General features: G+C 31.0%; 1 protein-coding gene across 9 annotated transcripts in view; it reads left to right on the top strand.

The window, feature by feature from the left end:
- Ac3 (Adenylate cyclase 3) overlaps positions 1 to 17,144 on the top strand; it is a 275,553-nt gene that overhangs the window by 99,134 nt on the left and 159,275 nt on the right. The window contains exon 1 of one of the 9 annotated variants that reach the window (XM_043047155.3): positions 5,066 to 5,203. The exons of the other annotated variants lie outside the window; for them this stretch is intronic. The gene's annotated coding sequence lies outside the window, so the exon portion shown is untranslated. Of the gene's footprint in view, positions 1 to 5,065; positions 5,204 to 17,144 lie in introns of those variants that run through there. 9 annotated transcript variants of the gene reach the window in all.

Consider the following 17,144-nt stretch of genomic DNA (forward strand, 5'->3'; position numbering starts at 1 on the left):
AGGCATCTAAAGGGCAGATTTTTTGGCAACTCTTTCAAGGGCACCACATTAGGTGGGGCCATTGGACTGCTCCCACAGTAAGGACTGATAGTACAATGAATGAAACTACCATCATCATCATGCCTTGGTCGGGATTCGAACCCAGAATCTTTCTGATAGTTTAAGGTGGTGTAAAATGCGAAAAAATCTGATTATGAGATAAACTCATTTAAAGTCAAAATCATAAGTCTATCCACTGTTATCACCAAACAAAACTTGCTGTAACTTTGTAAATAATTGGAGTACAAACAAAAGTAAAGTATTTTTGGTAAGCTACAAAAACATGAATTCTAAATTTAGAATAAATTTAATTTTGAAAATTTTGCCCAGAATCTTGTTTGTGCAATATTTAGATACCTTAATACAGAAGCTTTCTTTTCTTCTAGATAGGAAGGTGATAAATATTTATCATCCGCTTATCTGATATTATAATAAATATGATATCATATTATCCGATAAATTATCTAAATCCGACTTTTTAAACAGGGTGATAATATAAAAACTCTTGTAGGAAAACGAAGGTGTATCAAATGCGAATAAATTTATAAGCAAATTCCTACCAATTATTTGGAAATATACTTAATGCTCCTTTCAAAGCTGAAGGCCCACGCATGAGTACTACATTAGAGTATTTTTCTTACTGATACCCCCAATAAATTTCCATAGTCGTCGATCTATTCACATAAAATTTCCCAATATTGAGATACATTGCAGCAAATCCATCATTTAATTTTAAGAATAGACCTTTTGAAAGCCGAAAAACTATAAATCGAGCCACAGAGAATTCTTTACATTGAAAAATTTACTTTAAACTCGGCGATCGAAACCGTATTTGCTCTTTTTGATACCCGCATTTGAAGCCAAGGGAGAAAAAGTATGACTCTAAAAAAAAGGTATCTTTTTGGATACATTTATTCTTTGTCCAACAAAGTAACCACATTTGAAACATCTCGAGTTTTTCTCTAACCACATGGTCTTTTTTTTGAAGAAATTCCTCGATTCTTGATTCAGTTATATTTTTAAAAAAATAATTCTTTGAGGTTTTTAAGCTATTACAATAATTATACTGATTACCGAATTGTTCTTGAACTAGAGGATAATTTCTAGTATTCTCAAGCACTTTAGATTTTTATTAAAAGTGTAATTTCTAATCAAGATAAATAAATTTATATTATTAATAATAAAAATTTAAAAATGTAACTTTGTTTTTGATAAATTTCGTATTTTACATTTTTAAATGGACCTATGTCATCATCATCATTATAGTTGGCCAGACAGCCAAATGTGAGCCAATGCCTTCCTCTGAAGATATCTCCATGACGACTTCTGATTCACCTTTGATCTCCAGTTCTTTTCATTAATTGCGAGAAAATCAGACTCCACTGAGTCAGCCCATCTCAACCGCGGCCTTCCCCGCTTTCTTGTTCCAGTGGGTCTAAAAAGCAGTATCTTTTTTATTGTATTGTCATCACTCATTCGAATCACGTGGGCCATGCAATTCATTCGATTTATTTTTTAGTATTTAATAATATCAGGTTGTTTATAAATCTTGTACAGTTCAAAGTTAAATCTCCTTCTCCAGTTATTGTTTTCATTTACACCACCAAGTAATGGACCTATGTAGTGACCTATAAAAAATTAAAAGTGTTAGCTAATGAAATTAAGGTACTCGCAATAGAATAAAATTTTACTTTCACTTCACAATAAAAACAGCCATTTTTGAGCAAAATATAAACATTTAAAATTATTTACATAGCCTGATAGTTAAAATAGCTGGCAATCCCTAAATATGAACAAAAACATCATAATTATAATAACACTTTTTAATTTGTAATGAGATACTATTATCACTGCTGATGAGTTAAAAAAACACATCTCTCTTCTTTCAACTTCTTTAAGTTTGACAAAATATTCCTTGAAAATTGTAATAAATGTTTCAGAAAAAGTATTTTTCTGTAATCAGAATACGATATTAAATGTGACAATAGAGTTATAAAGTTTATTTGCAATAAAACTTACAAAAATAAAAATAATAAAGCGTCTTTTATTAAATAAGTAAAGTGCGGACAGTTAATAAATAAATAAAAAGATAGATTTAGTATAATAAATAACTTATCAATGCCGGCTACTGGAGAAAAAGAATCCGGAAATGTGTAACGGATGTGTGACCCAATGTTTTATATGATAACTGATATTTGTTTTTGTTCCTTCTTTTATGAATCACAGCTGTATTTTTAAGCCCGTGAGAAAGTATTTTATGAATAATATATTTGAACGGGACCACATCAAAATTTAAATTTTTCTCTAATGGTACTACTGAAGCATAAAAGCTATAAGCTTTGTTGTAAAGAAAAGTGGAAACATCTTCTAATTTATGAAGCTCAACGAAAAAATATCTCTACCAATTCTAGTACGTTAATCAAGTCATGTTTCTATTACAGAAAACAACACAATTACATATTTTGTGATAAAAAAAATTTTGTTTTTGTATAAGTAGTATGATATATGCAAGAATATAATATATATATATGAATGCTTACAAGATCGTTATTGATTGATTTTGTTCCGACTTCTATGAATCAGAGAAGTTTCTTGATACCCGTGAGAAAGGAGGAATAATATATTTCAACATAATCACCGCGAAGTTAAAAGTGTATTTTCAAATCGCTAATGGCACTGCTGGAAGCTATAAGCTTTGTTACAACGAAAAATGTGTAAATATAATAGTTTTCGAAGACCCAATAACATTTAAATAACTTTATTAATTCATGTAAATCGATCAAACAATGTATTTTAATGATATAAATAATTAAATTACATCTTTCGTGGTATGAAACATAGAAAAATGTTCCAAAAGAATTTGAAAGAACCTTTAATTAATAGGGACGTATGTCATCAGTCTTCGAGACGAATTGTCAACATTTCGTGGCGGAGTTCCTATGTGATTTCTTTTAAAGAAAGACTGAATTACAATGAATCATATTCTTTATAAGAGTTACTGCCTCTGAAAGACTCAAAATAGGTACGAATAAATAAATATAAGGGAACAGAAAGTAAATAAAATAAAATTCACAATCAGAAAATGTTCTTAATCAATTTGAAAGACTTTTTAATTATTAGGGACGTATATCAACAGTCGCCGAGCCAAATTGCCAGCATTCGTGGAGTTCTTATGTGATTACTTTAAAAAAAACTGAATTGCAGTGGATCATATTCTTTATTTGAATTATTGCCTCTGAAAAACTCAAACAAGATATGGAAAAATATAAATGAACAGAAAGTAAGTAGTTCGAAATTCATCGAAATGTTTCCTACGAAATTGGAAGAATCTTTAATTATTAGGGACGTATATCAGCAGTCGTCGGGACCAATTTCCAACTATCGTTGCAGTTACAGAGAATTGAATTATATACAACAAAACCGCCGTGTTCGAAAATTCAAGTTAAACATATTTTGTGAAATCTCTAATGGGTCTGTTAAAATATAGATGGTAGCTGCAAGCTTTGCTACAATGACAATTTAAGCTTAAATTACTCATTTAGGAAAACAAATTGTTACACTTAATCTTGTTATTAGATCAAACCATGTGTGTTTATTATGGAAACAATATAATTAATTATACCTTTCGTGGAATGAATTATATCTTGACAAATAAAAAATATTCCAAACGAATTTGGAAGAACCTTTGACTACTGGGGACGTATATCAGCTGTCGTCGAGACGAATTGTCAACATTCGTGGTGGAGTTCTTACGAGTATTTTAAAAAACTGAGTTAACCGAATGCAATAATACACAGCGAATCTACGGCTTTCGAAAATTCTAGTTAAAATTGCTTTGTGAAATCCTATTGGCTCGATGGAAACAAAGATGAAAACTAAAAGCTTTATTACAATGACATTTTAAACCTAAATTGCTGATTTATAAAGCTCAGCTAACAAGTTGTTAACCAAATCTTGTTAGTCGATAAATCCACGATACTATAGAAATAATAGAATGATATCTTTCGTGATATGAAATAGATCTTGACAAGTAGAAAATGTTCCAAATGAATTGGAAAGAATCCCTAATTATTAGAGACGTATATCAACAGTCGGTGAGACGAATTGTCAACATTCACTGCTGAGATCTTAAGTGTTTAGACTGAGTTACAGTTACAGCAAAATCACAGCTTAAGAAAATTCAAGCTAAAAATGCTTTGTGAAATTTCTAACGGCTCTGTTGAAACTTAGAAGGAAACTACAAGCTTTGTTACAATGACATTTTAAACCTAAATTGCTGATTTATAAAGCTCAGCTAACAAGTTGTTAACCGAACCTTGTTAGTCGATAAATCCACGATACTATAGAAATAATGGAATTATATCTTTCGTGATATGAAATAGATCTTGACAAGTAGAAAATGTTCCAAATGAATTGGAAAGAATCCCTAATTATTAGAGACGTATATCAACAGTCGGTGAGACGAATTGTCAACATTGACTGCGGAGATCTTAAGTGTTTAGACTGAGTTACAGTTACAGCAAAATCACAGCTTAAGAAAATTCAAGCTGAAAATGCTTTGTGAAATTTCTAACGGCTCTGTTGAAACTTAGATGGAAACTACAAGCTTTGTTACAATGACATTTTAAACCTAAATTGCTGATTTATAAAGCTCAGCTAACAAGTTGTTAACCGAATCTTGTTAGTCGATAAATCCACGATACTATAGAAATAATGGAATTATATCTTTCGTGATATGAAATATATCTTGACAAACAGAAGATGTTCCAAACGAATTCGAAAGAATCCCTAATTATTAGAGACGTATATCAACAGTCGTCGAGACGAAGTGTCAACATTCGTGTCGGAGTTCTTATGTGATTATTTTTAAAAAAGACTGAGTTACAGTGGATCATATTCTTTATAGGAGTTGCTACCTTTGAAAAACTCAAAATAGGTATGAAAAAAATGTAAGTGAACAATAGGTGAATCAGAACCGTCCATCATGGCTGACAGAGCGTGTGAGCCGCCATGTTTGTTTATGGTTGCCTTATTCTATTGTTTTGTCAAAAGTGTATAACTTCTGGTCTGCTTAATAACTAAATGGTTGCCATTCACGTGGTTTGGAATTCTGAGTGAAGTAAGGCATTTGTTAATAGTGTGACGCAGGAGGAACATCAATCACGTGAGTGCCGGTTAATTTTATTTATTTTTTTCATTTCTAATTCATTGAATTTATGAGTGTGAATTTCGAAGTTTTTTTCCTCCCATATAGGCGTCAATATTTCCTGATCTTAGACTTATTGAATGTGTATGGTTATGAATAAATTTCGCTGAGTTTACCGATGGTACTCAAACCGCTCAAAGACCGGGACATTTAAAACTTTTTCGGTGTGTTTTCAGGAAAAAGTTATTAATATTTTAATATAAAATATTATTAGGAGTTGATGTCATAAAAATGATTAATAATTCATTGAATTTGAGTTTGGGAATTTCGAAGCTTTTTTTCCGTAAAAGTGTCAGTATTTTCTAATCTTAGACATATTGAATAGATACGTTTGTGAATAAATTTAGTTTTTTCAGTGATGGTACTAAAAACATTCAAATACGGGTGAGCAGAAAACGTTTTCAGTACGTTTAAAAGAAATAAAAATACATATGTTTAAAAAGAAAAATCATTTTTGAGCAGTGTGCAAAATAAGATCACCCTGAATAACTTGTGATCTAATGATCAAAAAAGTCGTGTAATGAATGAAAAACTCATATTTTTAAAATCGATCTCTCAGGAACTATTCGACCAATATCGCTCCAATTTTGCATTTTGGCATTTAAAATTGCATTTTTTAAAACGATGTAAAAAGTTTCATACCTTACAAATATTTTTCGACTGTTATTAAATAAAATGTAATAAATAATTACTAAGCTATTTTTTGCAAGGAATTTTTTTTTGGATGAACGAATAATATGAATGTGGGCAAACATTTTTCAATTGTCTTAAAAATTTCGCAAGTCATAGTGAAATACTTGAAAAGTAAAATTAATATTAAGGATAAATTAGAAAGAGTAAAATTATATTTTATACCTTACAAATATTTTTCGACTGTTATTAAATAAAATAATTAAATATAATAAATAATTACTAAGCTATTTTTGCATGGATTTTTTTTTCTCGGATGAACCAATAATATGAATGTGGGCAAACATTTTTCAATTCTCTTAAAAACTTCTCAAGACATAGTGAAATACTTGAAAAGTAAGATTAATATTAAGGATAAATTAGAAAGAGTAAAATTATATTTTATACCTTACAAATATTTTTCCACTGTTATTAAGTAAAATAATGAAATATAATGAATAATTACGAAGCTATTTTTTGCATGGATTTTTATTTTCCGATGAACGAATAATACGAATGTGGGTAAACAATTTTCAATTCTCATAAAAATTTCTCAAGACATAGTGAAATACTTTAAAAATAAAATTAATATTAAGAGTTTCAAACTTTGACCAAACTATTGAGACCATATTTCCTAGATTGCGGCTACCCCCTATATTTAGGGATCTTAGATTGGAACCATAGAAAAAGATGTATTCTTATAGTTAGTCCACTTTTATGTCTGATTTCGTAACCTAAAATACCGCTTGCACTAACTAATTAGCATATTTGACGTCACCCGCTGGAACTATTAAGATTGAGTCCTGAAATGCGAAAATCGGATCGTTAGATCAAAAGTTATTCAGGGTGGTCTGTTTGTTTTTTGTGCACTATACGTATGAGTTGAAGTTATAAAATTATACAGTTTTTTCAAATATGTTGTGAATTATTTTTATAAGCGAGTATAGGTTAAATTTTTTATAAGTCGAAAAATTAAATATTTTAGGAGAACTTCCAAAATCATATTGACATTTTTAAGTACGCTTTTACGTATTTTCCATAACCAGTACGTGCGTATATGTAACACTTTATAAATGGCAAAATATTTAACTACAATTTTCTAAACTATACAGATTTTTGTAAGCATAATTTTACATATTTTTTTATCAATACACGCGTACCTGTGCAACCAGCTGTGTCTCACGATTAGTTGAACTTATTTATTACTAGAAGAAATTTTATTTACTGTTGATCAAAAGCTTAATATAAATCAAATTTTTAGACCATCAAGCAATTAATACTAATTGAATACAAACTTTTATTTTAATTATAGAAAAAAAGATCATAATTATAAAAAAATTCTGAGAAAATTATGCTTTAAATTTATTTCCAGCATTTTGAGTTTTAAAGATTAATCGGAACTTTATTTTAATTGCTTTTAGGTTAATTTGTATTGTAATCGAACATTATAATTTAATTATTAAGAATGATAAAAGCCAGCCTTTCATTTAATTAAGAAAGAGTTGAAAATTGTTTTAAAAAAATATTCTGAGAAATATGTGACATGCGTTTCTAGCATTTTTAGTTTTAAAGGGATAACAAAAAGTATATGTCAAGAATAATAATATCTTCAATGTGAAAAAATTTATATAATTTCAATAAGTTTCAAGATTTACTTAATTAATTAGCTTCCTTTCAATTTAATTGTGTTTTAATTAAACTTTTGAATTTGAAATTTAATAAGATAAAATAAATTACATTCATCATTTTTTATGAAATAATGAAATAGATGCTTTAATTAAACCATTATTAAACCTCTTTTGTAAGTTTTTGATTTTTAAAGAATTTGTAATACATGTTACTAATTCTATTAATTCGTATTAGCTATATTTCTTTCATGTGATATTAATGTGTAATTATTTAGTTGCAATAAATATATTTCTCAAAATAAGAACAAAATGTAGAGAAATCTAATGAAGAGAAATCTGATAAAGAAAACTATAAAATAAAATTAAAAAGAAAAATAATCAGATTCCTTAAGTCCAATAAACTTTAGGCATTAGTTTATTTCCATTTTATCTAGAATGTGGAATGTAGAATTTTTAAATGTATGCTGCTTTATAAAATGTGAAACAAAACTCACATAATGAATGCTTTCCTATGTTTGACAATTTTTATTTTAAATTCCCAAGCCACATTAGCTATGATTGCATTAAGAAGGATCGCATCCAATAGAAAAAATCCACTAGAAAAAATCACCCTTTCCATGCCTTAAATTATTTTAAATTTCCACTTTATACACTCTCAGAAATAAAACTCGCACTTTTGACCATTCAGCAATCCTTCAACAGTATTTCGTTAGTTTTGAGAATCATTTCGTCACGGAACCACGTGATTTGTGACGAAAGGTGAAATCTCAAATACGAGTATATTAGGAAAATGTTTCCTCAACTTAGAACCTCATCTAGTGCATAGGGAATGCTGTAAACTAGAATGACGAAACTACAATGAAGACTGGGCAATTGAAAATAAAGTGGCGATGTAAGCCGCAGTAAGCAAGGCGTTGGCCATGCGCTAGGAATTGGCCATGCGCTCCGGTGTTCGAAGCCCGCTTTGGGCTTGGGCGTAATTTATCTATCTGTTCTATCGGTGCTTTTTGTGTTGTGCCGCCTATATAGCGCTCACGTTAAAGTAATTGTTAGAAGAGTTAGATACATAAGGCACTAAAAAGTGTTTTTTTTCTTCTTTTTGAAAAATAATAGAATGACGAAGTATTTATTGAATTTTAAGGAAATTCGTTTCCGTGAAAATGTTACTTCAGTTAATTCGTGATCTTGACTAAGGTTTGGCTCGATTATTTTTTACAGTGTAACCATTGAAAAGGTGCAAAATGTGAGAGAAACATATTACCACTGTGATAATTCGCTAGATTTGATTAAAATACTTTATTCTATTTTTCAATGAATAACTAATATCAATAATAAAACAAATAAATTCGTTATATAAATCAAAAAATCGTCAAATAAATATATAAATTCGTGAAAAAAGCGCTTTCGACAAGATACTAAAATAGAGATCTATCGACAAAGACTACTCACTTCTGCCTAGCTTAATAGTATGACATTGCCGCAGCTGATAGGGTGAATTTCGGGAGAAACCACATATGGTGAGAATGCTCTCTCAGTTTCCGTTTTTAAAAGCGCTATATGTTGAGCCACCTCAGCTAGATTTGGCATGTGACATTTTAGCGGCAATCATTGGTCGATTTTCTAGCGTTGCCATTCGGGGAGTTGTAATGAGGCTTTTTTTGTAGCTGTGTAAGAGAAATATATATATATATATATATATATGTAGGAAAATATATAGTATGCTGCATGAAATGGGTTTGAATGTGTCCATATATTTTCGCATCACTGATTTCAAATCTGCAATTGTTTCTCTCTACTAGCTACTGTTTTTCTGCAACTTTGATAATATATTCCTTTTCTTAAATTTTCACTGAAAAAAAATACCCTCAAACTACCAGAATATGGTATAATTTACCATGTTTCTAGTTCCTTAGGTACACAAAAACTATCTGTAATTTTTACCATAGCTCTTTTGTATTGATTTTTATAAAATTAACAATAAAATATGTTTTATTATATGTGATAAAATTTTGCAATTTTTTTATGATACACTAGAGCATAGCATAAAGTCCCTTTATTCGGTTAAATTTACTGTTCAGTTTCGTATTTTTTACTAAATGTGTGGTGATAGGAACTATATTTTTGAAAACCTGAGTTTCCGGTAAAGGGCACATTTGTATATATAGGCCTATAAACCTAACATCCTTTATAAACCTAGACATTCAGACAAAAAAGAATAAAATTAACTTAAAATACCATTTTGAGAAAAATCTGTAGATTTCTGAACAAAACTCAATTTCTGATTTGAAATTCCTACACCTGAATTAGGTAAAATCATGCACTTGTATAAACAAAAACATGTTCGTAGATTGATTTTAGAATCTCTGTTTACAACTAAACTAAATCTGGTATATATTTTTTTTAAAAACTAAATATGATACCTTACAGACAAATTTATTTTTACTGTCGTTTTTTTACCTTTTTTAATTATCCTAATTTATCGTATCGAAAAAGTTGCTCTTAGGGGTCTTTCTTTTTTAAGTAAACATCGTTTCTTCTATTCATAACTATCTCCTAGTGATCTTTCTTTCGTTTTTCCGGACTTAGTTTATAACTCCGCTTGATCTCGTTATCTTCAGGTATGCAATATTTTTAATTTAAAAGCAGTATATTTGATAGTCAGCTCTTGTTCTACTAATTACCTCATTGCTTCCAATTTAACACAATAATCAGGACATAAAGGTATTTAAAATTGAACACAATGTAGCAAAAAATTTAAATACTCAATTAGCGCTAAAAAAATTTTATTATTTTCGTTTTAAAAGGAAGTTTTTTTGACAAAAAAATTTTAATAAAACCATATGAAGTGAAATATTTATATTTAAAATCAAATTTTATGTTTGAGTTTTTAATACAATATATACTATGAAATATTCGACAATCTAACATTTACATAATTCCCTACTTTCATTAATTAGAAAATTATTGAACTATAACTTTTGAAATATTTAAAGCTCATTTCATTTTTCTAAGATCCTACGGTTTGATTTAAAATGTGTAAAAATCTATATATAAGAATATAAATAAAATCCCAAAAGCAAAAAGTTTCAAAGAAATCTCTGCAATTTGAAAGGGAAAATTTTAATAAAACTATATGAAGTGAAATATTTATATTTAAAATCAAATTTTATGTTTGATTTTTTAATACAATATATACTATGAATTATTCAACAATCTAACATTTACATAATTCACCACTTTGATTATTTAGAAAATTATTGAACACATTTGAAATATTTAAAGCTCATTTTATTTTTCTAAGATCCTACGGTTTGATTTAAAATGTGTAAAAATCAATATATAAGAATATAAATAAAATCCCAAAAGCAAAAAGTGTCAAAGAAATCTCTGCAATTTGAAAGGGAAAATTTTAATAAAGCTATATGAAGTGAAATATTTATATTTAAAATCAAATTTATGTTTGATTTTTTAATACAATATATACTATGAAATATTCAACAATCTAACATTTATATAATTCACTACTTTGATTATTTAGAAAATTATTGAACTATAACATTTGAAATATTTAAAGCTCATTTCATTTTTCTAAGATCCTACGGTTTGATTTAAAATGTGTAAAAATCTATATATAAGAGCATAAATAAAATCACAAAAGCAAAAAGTGTCAAAGAAATCTCTGAAATTTGAAAGGGATAAAGAATTTTTTGAAAGGTTTTTATATTCTTCTCAAGCGTCACTTTCTCCGACTTGAGTCTTTTTCCCCCCTTAATACTCAGAAATGACATCATTTTTTCAAAAATAAAAAGTTATGAATTTTTTCAAAAAGTGAAATTTTAATTATAATCCGACAAATGTTGTCTGCAGTTATTTATTTTCCTGATTGTTTATAAAATTAAAGTCATTCACAATATTCTTAACGAATATTTTTTTCTTAATTTTGATGAATGTTATTGATAAAAAGAAACTTTCCATGAATAAATAATAACGCTTTCGCTTTTCCTTAAGAATGAAAATAAAGAAATGATGATTGAACTTTTTATGAGTATTTTCCTGTTTTTCAACTTAATCTCTTTTGTAAATGACATACATAAATGGATTTTCCAAAACTTTGAAGCATTTATTTTTCTTATTTCATTATCAGTATGTCTCGATGAAGTCTACCAAATGTTTTTGCCCTTTTTGAAGTTAAGCGATAAATATATTATACAGAAACAGTAATTATTTGCCCTTTTTTGAAGTTAAGCGATAAATATATTATACGGAAACAGTTGTTCTTCGCCCTTTTTGAAGTTAAGCGATAAATATATTATAGGGAAACAGTAATTCTTCGCCCCTTCTGAAGTTAAGCGATAAATATATTATACAGAAACAGTAATTCTTTGCCCTTTTTGAAATCAAGCGATAAATATATTATACGGAAACAGTAGTTCTTCGCTCTTTTTGAAGTTAAGCGATAAATATATTATTCAGAAACAGTAATTCTTCGCCCCTTCTGAAGTTCGATAAATATATTATACAGAAACAGTAATTATTTTGCCCTTTTTGAAGTTAAGCGATAAATATATTATACAGAAGCAGTAATTATTTGCCCTTTTTGAAGTTAAGCGATAAATATATTATAGGGAAACAGTAATTCTTCGCCCCTTCTGAAGTTAAGCGATAAATATGCGGCGACTGAACTTAACTTAATCGTAACCGCAACAATTACGATCAGTAACTGTCTCTGTCAATTCCGCGCGAAGAAAAAGCCTAACCGCCATTGTAGACGCACTGTTCTAACTTTCATGTTTTCCCTTGTGTTCGTTATAATTAAATATTAAAATAAATACTAATTAAAATGTAAACTACGTCTATTCATCTCCTGGACACAACCAACCACCACAGTGGTGACAGCCGGACGTTCATATATTAAGGAGATTATGTTTCAAATGGAATAACTAATTTCGCTTTGGATATCGGAAGTTTCACAAAAACGGTACTGTGGCTTTTCAATTTTTGTTTCTTAATTTCTGTCGGAATGCATACTGTATATTAATTTAATTTCATTACATATATATATTATTACATTTCAATATGCAAACAAATAACGCTGAAAATACTCACGTGGATAAGATTGCACTTAAATTACCCCCCTTTTGGCGTACAAATATTAAACTTTGGTTTTTACAAGTTGAAAGTGCATTTACTTTATCTAACATAACCAAAGATGAAACTAAATACGCAAGTCTTATTGCACATATCGATGCAGAAACGCTATCTCATGTATCAGACTTGTTATTTTCACCCCCTGCTACTAATAAATATGATGCTTTAAAAGAACGTCTCATCACCGAATTTTCGGATTCTGAAAATAAACGCATTCGAAAACTACTTTCAGAACTTCAATTAGGTGACCAAAACCCTTTCTTCTCCTACGACAAATGCGAGAAGTTGCTACCGATTCAGTAACTGAGGATTTTCTTAAAACAATATGGCTACAACGTTTGCCCCCCAATGTGCAATCTATTTTATCAATTTTAACTGATCAAACGTTGGTCAAATTGGCTTTACTAGCTGATAAAATACTTGAAACTTCCCCCACCCAGCAAATAAATTCCATTAAACAAAATGAAACTGAAACCGATCTAAAAAGTAATTCATTTGTTGCTCTTCAAAATCAAATATCAGAGCTCAGCTTACAAGTAGCGAAAATGTCTGTGCAGCAATACCGGCGCCGATCAGATTCTCGTGGCCGTGCAAACTCAAGGACAAGAAATAAATCAGAGGAACGTTCTCTTTGTTTTTATCATTTTCGTTTTGGAAAAGATGCGTTAAAATGTAAACAACCTTGTTCTTTTAATTCGGGAAACGAATAAGAGCCACGTCATCTATTTTGCCTGCAGATTCCGTGGCTAATAAATTAGGCAACAGATTATTCATTTATGATAAAAATACAAACTTAAATTTTCTTATTGATTCGGGAAGCGCATGTTGCGTTCTGCCTATTTCTAACAGTAAAAATAAATATACGCCAAGCAGCATAATGCTATATGCCGCGAATAATTCACCCATTAGAACTTACGGAACAAAACATTTAAAATTATCATTTAACCTCCGTCGTTCATTTGGCTGGGATTTCATTCTCGCGGACGTCACCTCGCCAATAATTGGAGCTGATTTTTTAACGCATTATGCATTACTTGTTGATCTGAAGAATAAACGTCTCATTGATTCAAACACTTCTTTAAAGTCGAGCGGCTATTTTGCTAATTCTTCTCAGTGCTCAGTTAAAACTATATCTAATAATATGCCTTTTCAAAATTTATTACAAGAATTCTCGGATATTACTAACCCCTCGCAAGAAAGAAAATCTATTAAACATTCTACCGTTCATCACATTGAAACAACATGTTCGCCTGTACATTGTAAGCCACGTCGCTTACATCCGCAAGTTTTCGAAGCAGTTAAGCGCGAATTTTCAACAATGTGTGAAAAAGGTATATGTCGTCCTTCAAAAAGTCCCTGGTCTTCTCCGTTACACGTTGTTATTAAAAATTCGAATATAAGACCAGTAGGAGATTATCGACTCTTAAATTCAAAAACCGTCCCGGATAGATATGGCATTCCATATTTACATGATTTCGCACATGCTCTCTATGGAAAATCAATATTTTCTAAATTAGATATCGTCAGAGCATACTATCATATCCCAGTTAATGAGGCTGATATTCCTAAAACCGCGATAGCCACCCCTTTCGGCTTATTCGAGTTTCCTTTTCTAAATTTCGGACTCTGCAATGCTGCCCAGACATTTCAACGTTTTATGGATGAAATATTTCGAGATCTACCTTTCTGCTATTGGTACTTAGATGATATTTTAGTCTTTAGCAATTCAGAACAAGAGCATATTCAACATCTTACCGAAGTTTTTAAAAGACTCCGAAATTACGGTCTGACATTAAATGTATCAAAATGCATACTTGGGGTACCTGAAATTTCTTTTCTAGGGCATTCAGTAAACGATAAAGGTATCACTCCTCTTACTGAACGCATCGAAGTAATCGACCGGTTTCTAAAGCCAAATACGATCAAAGAGCTTAAGCGATTTTTAGGCTTATTAAATTTTTATCGTAGGCATCTACCTAACGCGGCAGCAATTCAAAAACCTTTACATGATCTGTTAAAAGGTAGCCCAGCTCGAAACAAAATCATCGATTGGACCTCAACCGTTACCGAAGCTTTCGATAACTGTAAGGCGTTACTTCGAAATTCAATGCTTCTTGCCCACCCTTCCCCAGATGCCAACCTCGTCTTGCACGTCGATGCTTCAGATTTCGCCGTTGGTGGGGCATTGCACCAACTGATAGGTAACGATTTGCAACCTCTCGGATTTTTCTCCAAAAAACTTACTCCTAGGGAAACGCGTTACAGCGCTTATGATCGGGAATTGCTCGCGGTATATTTGTCAATTAAACATTTTAGACATATGCTTGAAGCACGTTTATTCGCAATATACACTGATCATAAACCTTTAACGTATGCCTTCCGACAGAAATGGGACAAATATTCGCCACGTCAACACCGTCACCTTGATTTCATCAGTCAGTTCAGCACCGACATACGTTATATTAAGGGCGCAGATAACATATCTGCTGACATGTTATCTCGAGTTGAAACAATTCGTACACCTACTGCAGTGGACTATGACGAAATAGCCGATTCGCAACGTGATGATCCTGAACTGAAATTAATTTTGAGTACAAACTCGTCACTTGAATTACAAGAAGTTGTAATTCCTGGCTCCTCCAAGACACTTTTTTGTGACACAAAATCTCAAATCACTCGTCCATATATTCCACAATCGCATCGTCGTACAATTTTCAATACTTTTCACAAATTGTCACACCCTGGAACTCGAGCTACATCAAAACTGATCCGTTCCAAATTTGTGTGGCCTTCCATCAACAAAGACTGTGTGAAGTGGACTCGAGAATGTCTTGCCTGTCAGCGATCTAAAATCAACAAACATACTCGAAGTCGGGTTGAATCAATACCCATACCTTCAAAAAGATTTGATCATGTACACTTGGATCTCATCGGACCGCTTCCGCAATCTAGAGGATTCCAATATTGTCTCACGTGCATAGACCGTTATACACGTTGGCCGGAAGTTATCCCAGTCACTGACATGTCAGCAACGACTATAGCATCAGCGTTTTTCACAGGCTGGATTGCCCGTTTTGGCATACCAGCCTTCATAACGACTGATAGAGGAACAAATTTTGAATCATCATTGTTCTACAGCCTGACGAAACTGCTTGGAATTGAGCGTTGCCGAACAACAAGTTTTCACCCGCAAAGCAATGGCCTGATAGAAAATTTTCATCGGCCACTCAAAGCCGCTTTGAAGTGCCATGCAACAACAGATTGGACAGATGTTCTACCAGTGGTTCTCCTCGGTTTGCGATCCACAGTTAAGGAAAGCATCCAAGCAACCCCAGCTGAACTAGTTTATGGTGAGACATTACGCTTACCAGGTGATTTCTTGATTCCCACTACAAATGATGATCCTCCACAAGAATTTGTCTGTAAATTAAGACGTCTATTTCAAGACTTAAGACCTCGACCGACGTCACACCATGAAAATCGTCGAATTTTCATACATCCCGAACTTAGAAATTGTTCACACGTATTCGTACGTAGGGACTCTGTTCGAAAACCTCTACAACCTCCGTATGACGGACCATTTAAAGTCATACGAAAAAGTGAAAAACATTTCACCATCATGATACGTGAAAAAGAACAGACAATTTCTATTGACCGTCTCCAACCAGCATTTGGACTATTTCAATCCGAACCAAACACGATCCAAACTTTTCCCTCAAAAGAACCGAGTCTACCAAAAGATTCTCCGGACAAACCTGCACAACGAACTAGATCAGGCCGCAGAGTTACCTTCCCTGATCGTTACGTATCAGTACCCTGATACTGGCGGGGGAGTGTGCGGCGACTGAACTTAACTTAATCGTAACCGCAACAATTACGATCAGTAACTGTCTCTGTCAATTCCGCGCGAAGAAAAAGCCTAACCGCCATTGTAGACGCACTGCTCTAACTTTCATGTTTTCCCTTGTGTTCGTTATAATTAAATATTAAAATAAATACTAATTAAAATGTAAACTACGTCTATTCATCTCCTGGACACAACCAACCACCACAAATATATTATACAGAAACAGTAATTCTTTGCCCTTTTTGAAATCAAGCGATAAATATATTATACGGAAACAGTAGTTCTTCGCTCTTTTTGAAGTTAAGCGATAAATATATTATGCAGAAACAGTAATTCTTTAAAAAAATCCTCTTAATAAATAAAACTATTTAAATCTCATTTGAAAATTATCTTAAAGTAAAATAAAAAATTAAATTAAATAAATTCTAAACATACTGTTTTTTTTACAGATTTAGTTTATATTACTAAAAATATTTTTTTTTTTTTTTTCGATTCATTCAATATCTGTGTTTGCTAACTTTTTTTTTCGATTCGTACTATTAGTTCACATTCTCCCTATATCTTGTTCAAATTTTCAGTCCTTAATAAAATACTTTTTATTAATTCA

The sequence above is a fragment of the Parasteatoda tepidariorum genome, chromosome 5 (genome assembly GCF_982258835.1).
Source record: "Parasteatoda tepidariorum strain Cologne lab strain chromosome 5, Ptep-v5.0, whole genome shotgun sequence".
NCBI classification, from domain to species: Eukaryota; Metazoa; Arthropoda; class Arachnida; order Araneae; family Theridiidae; genus Parasteatoda; species Parasteatoda tepidariorum.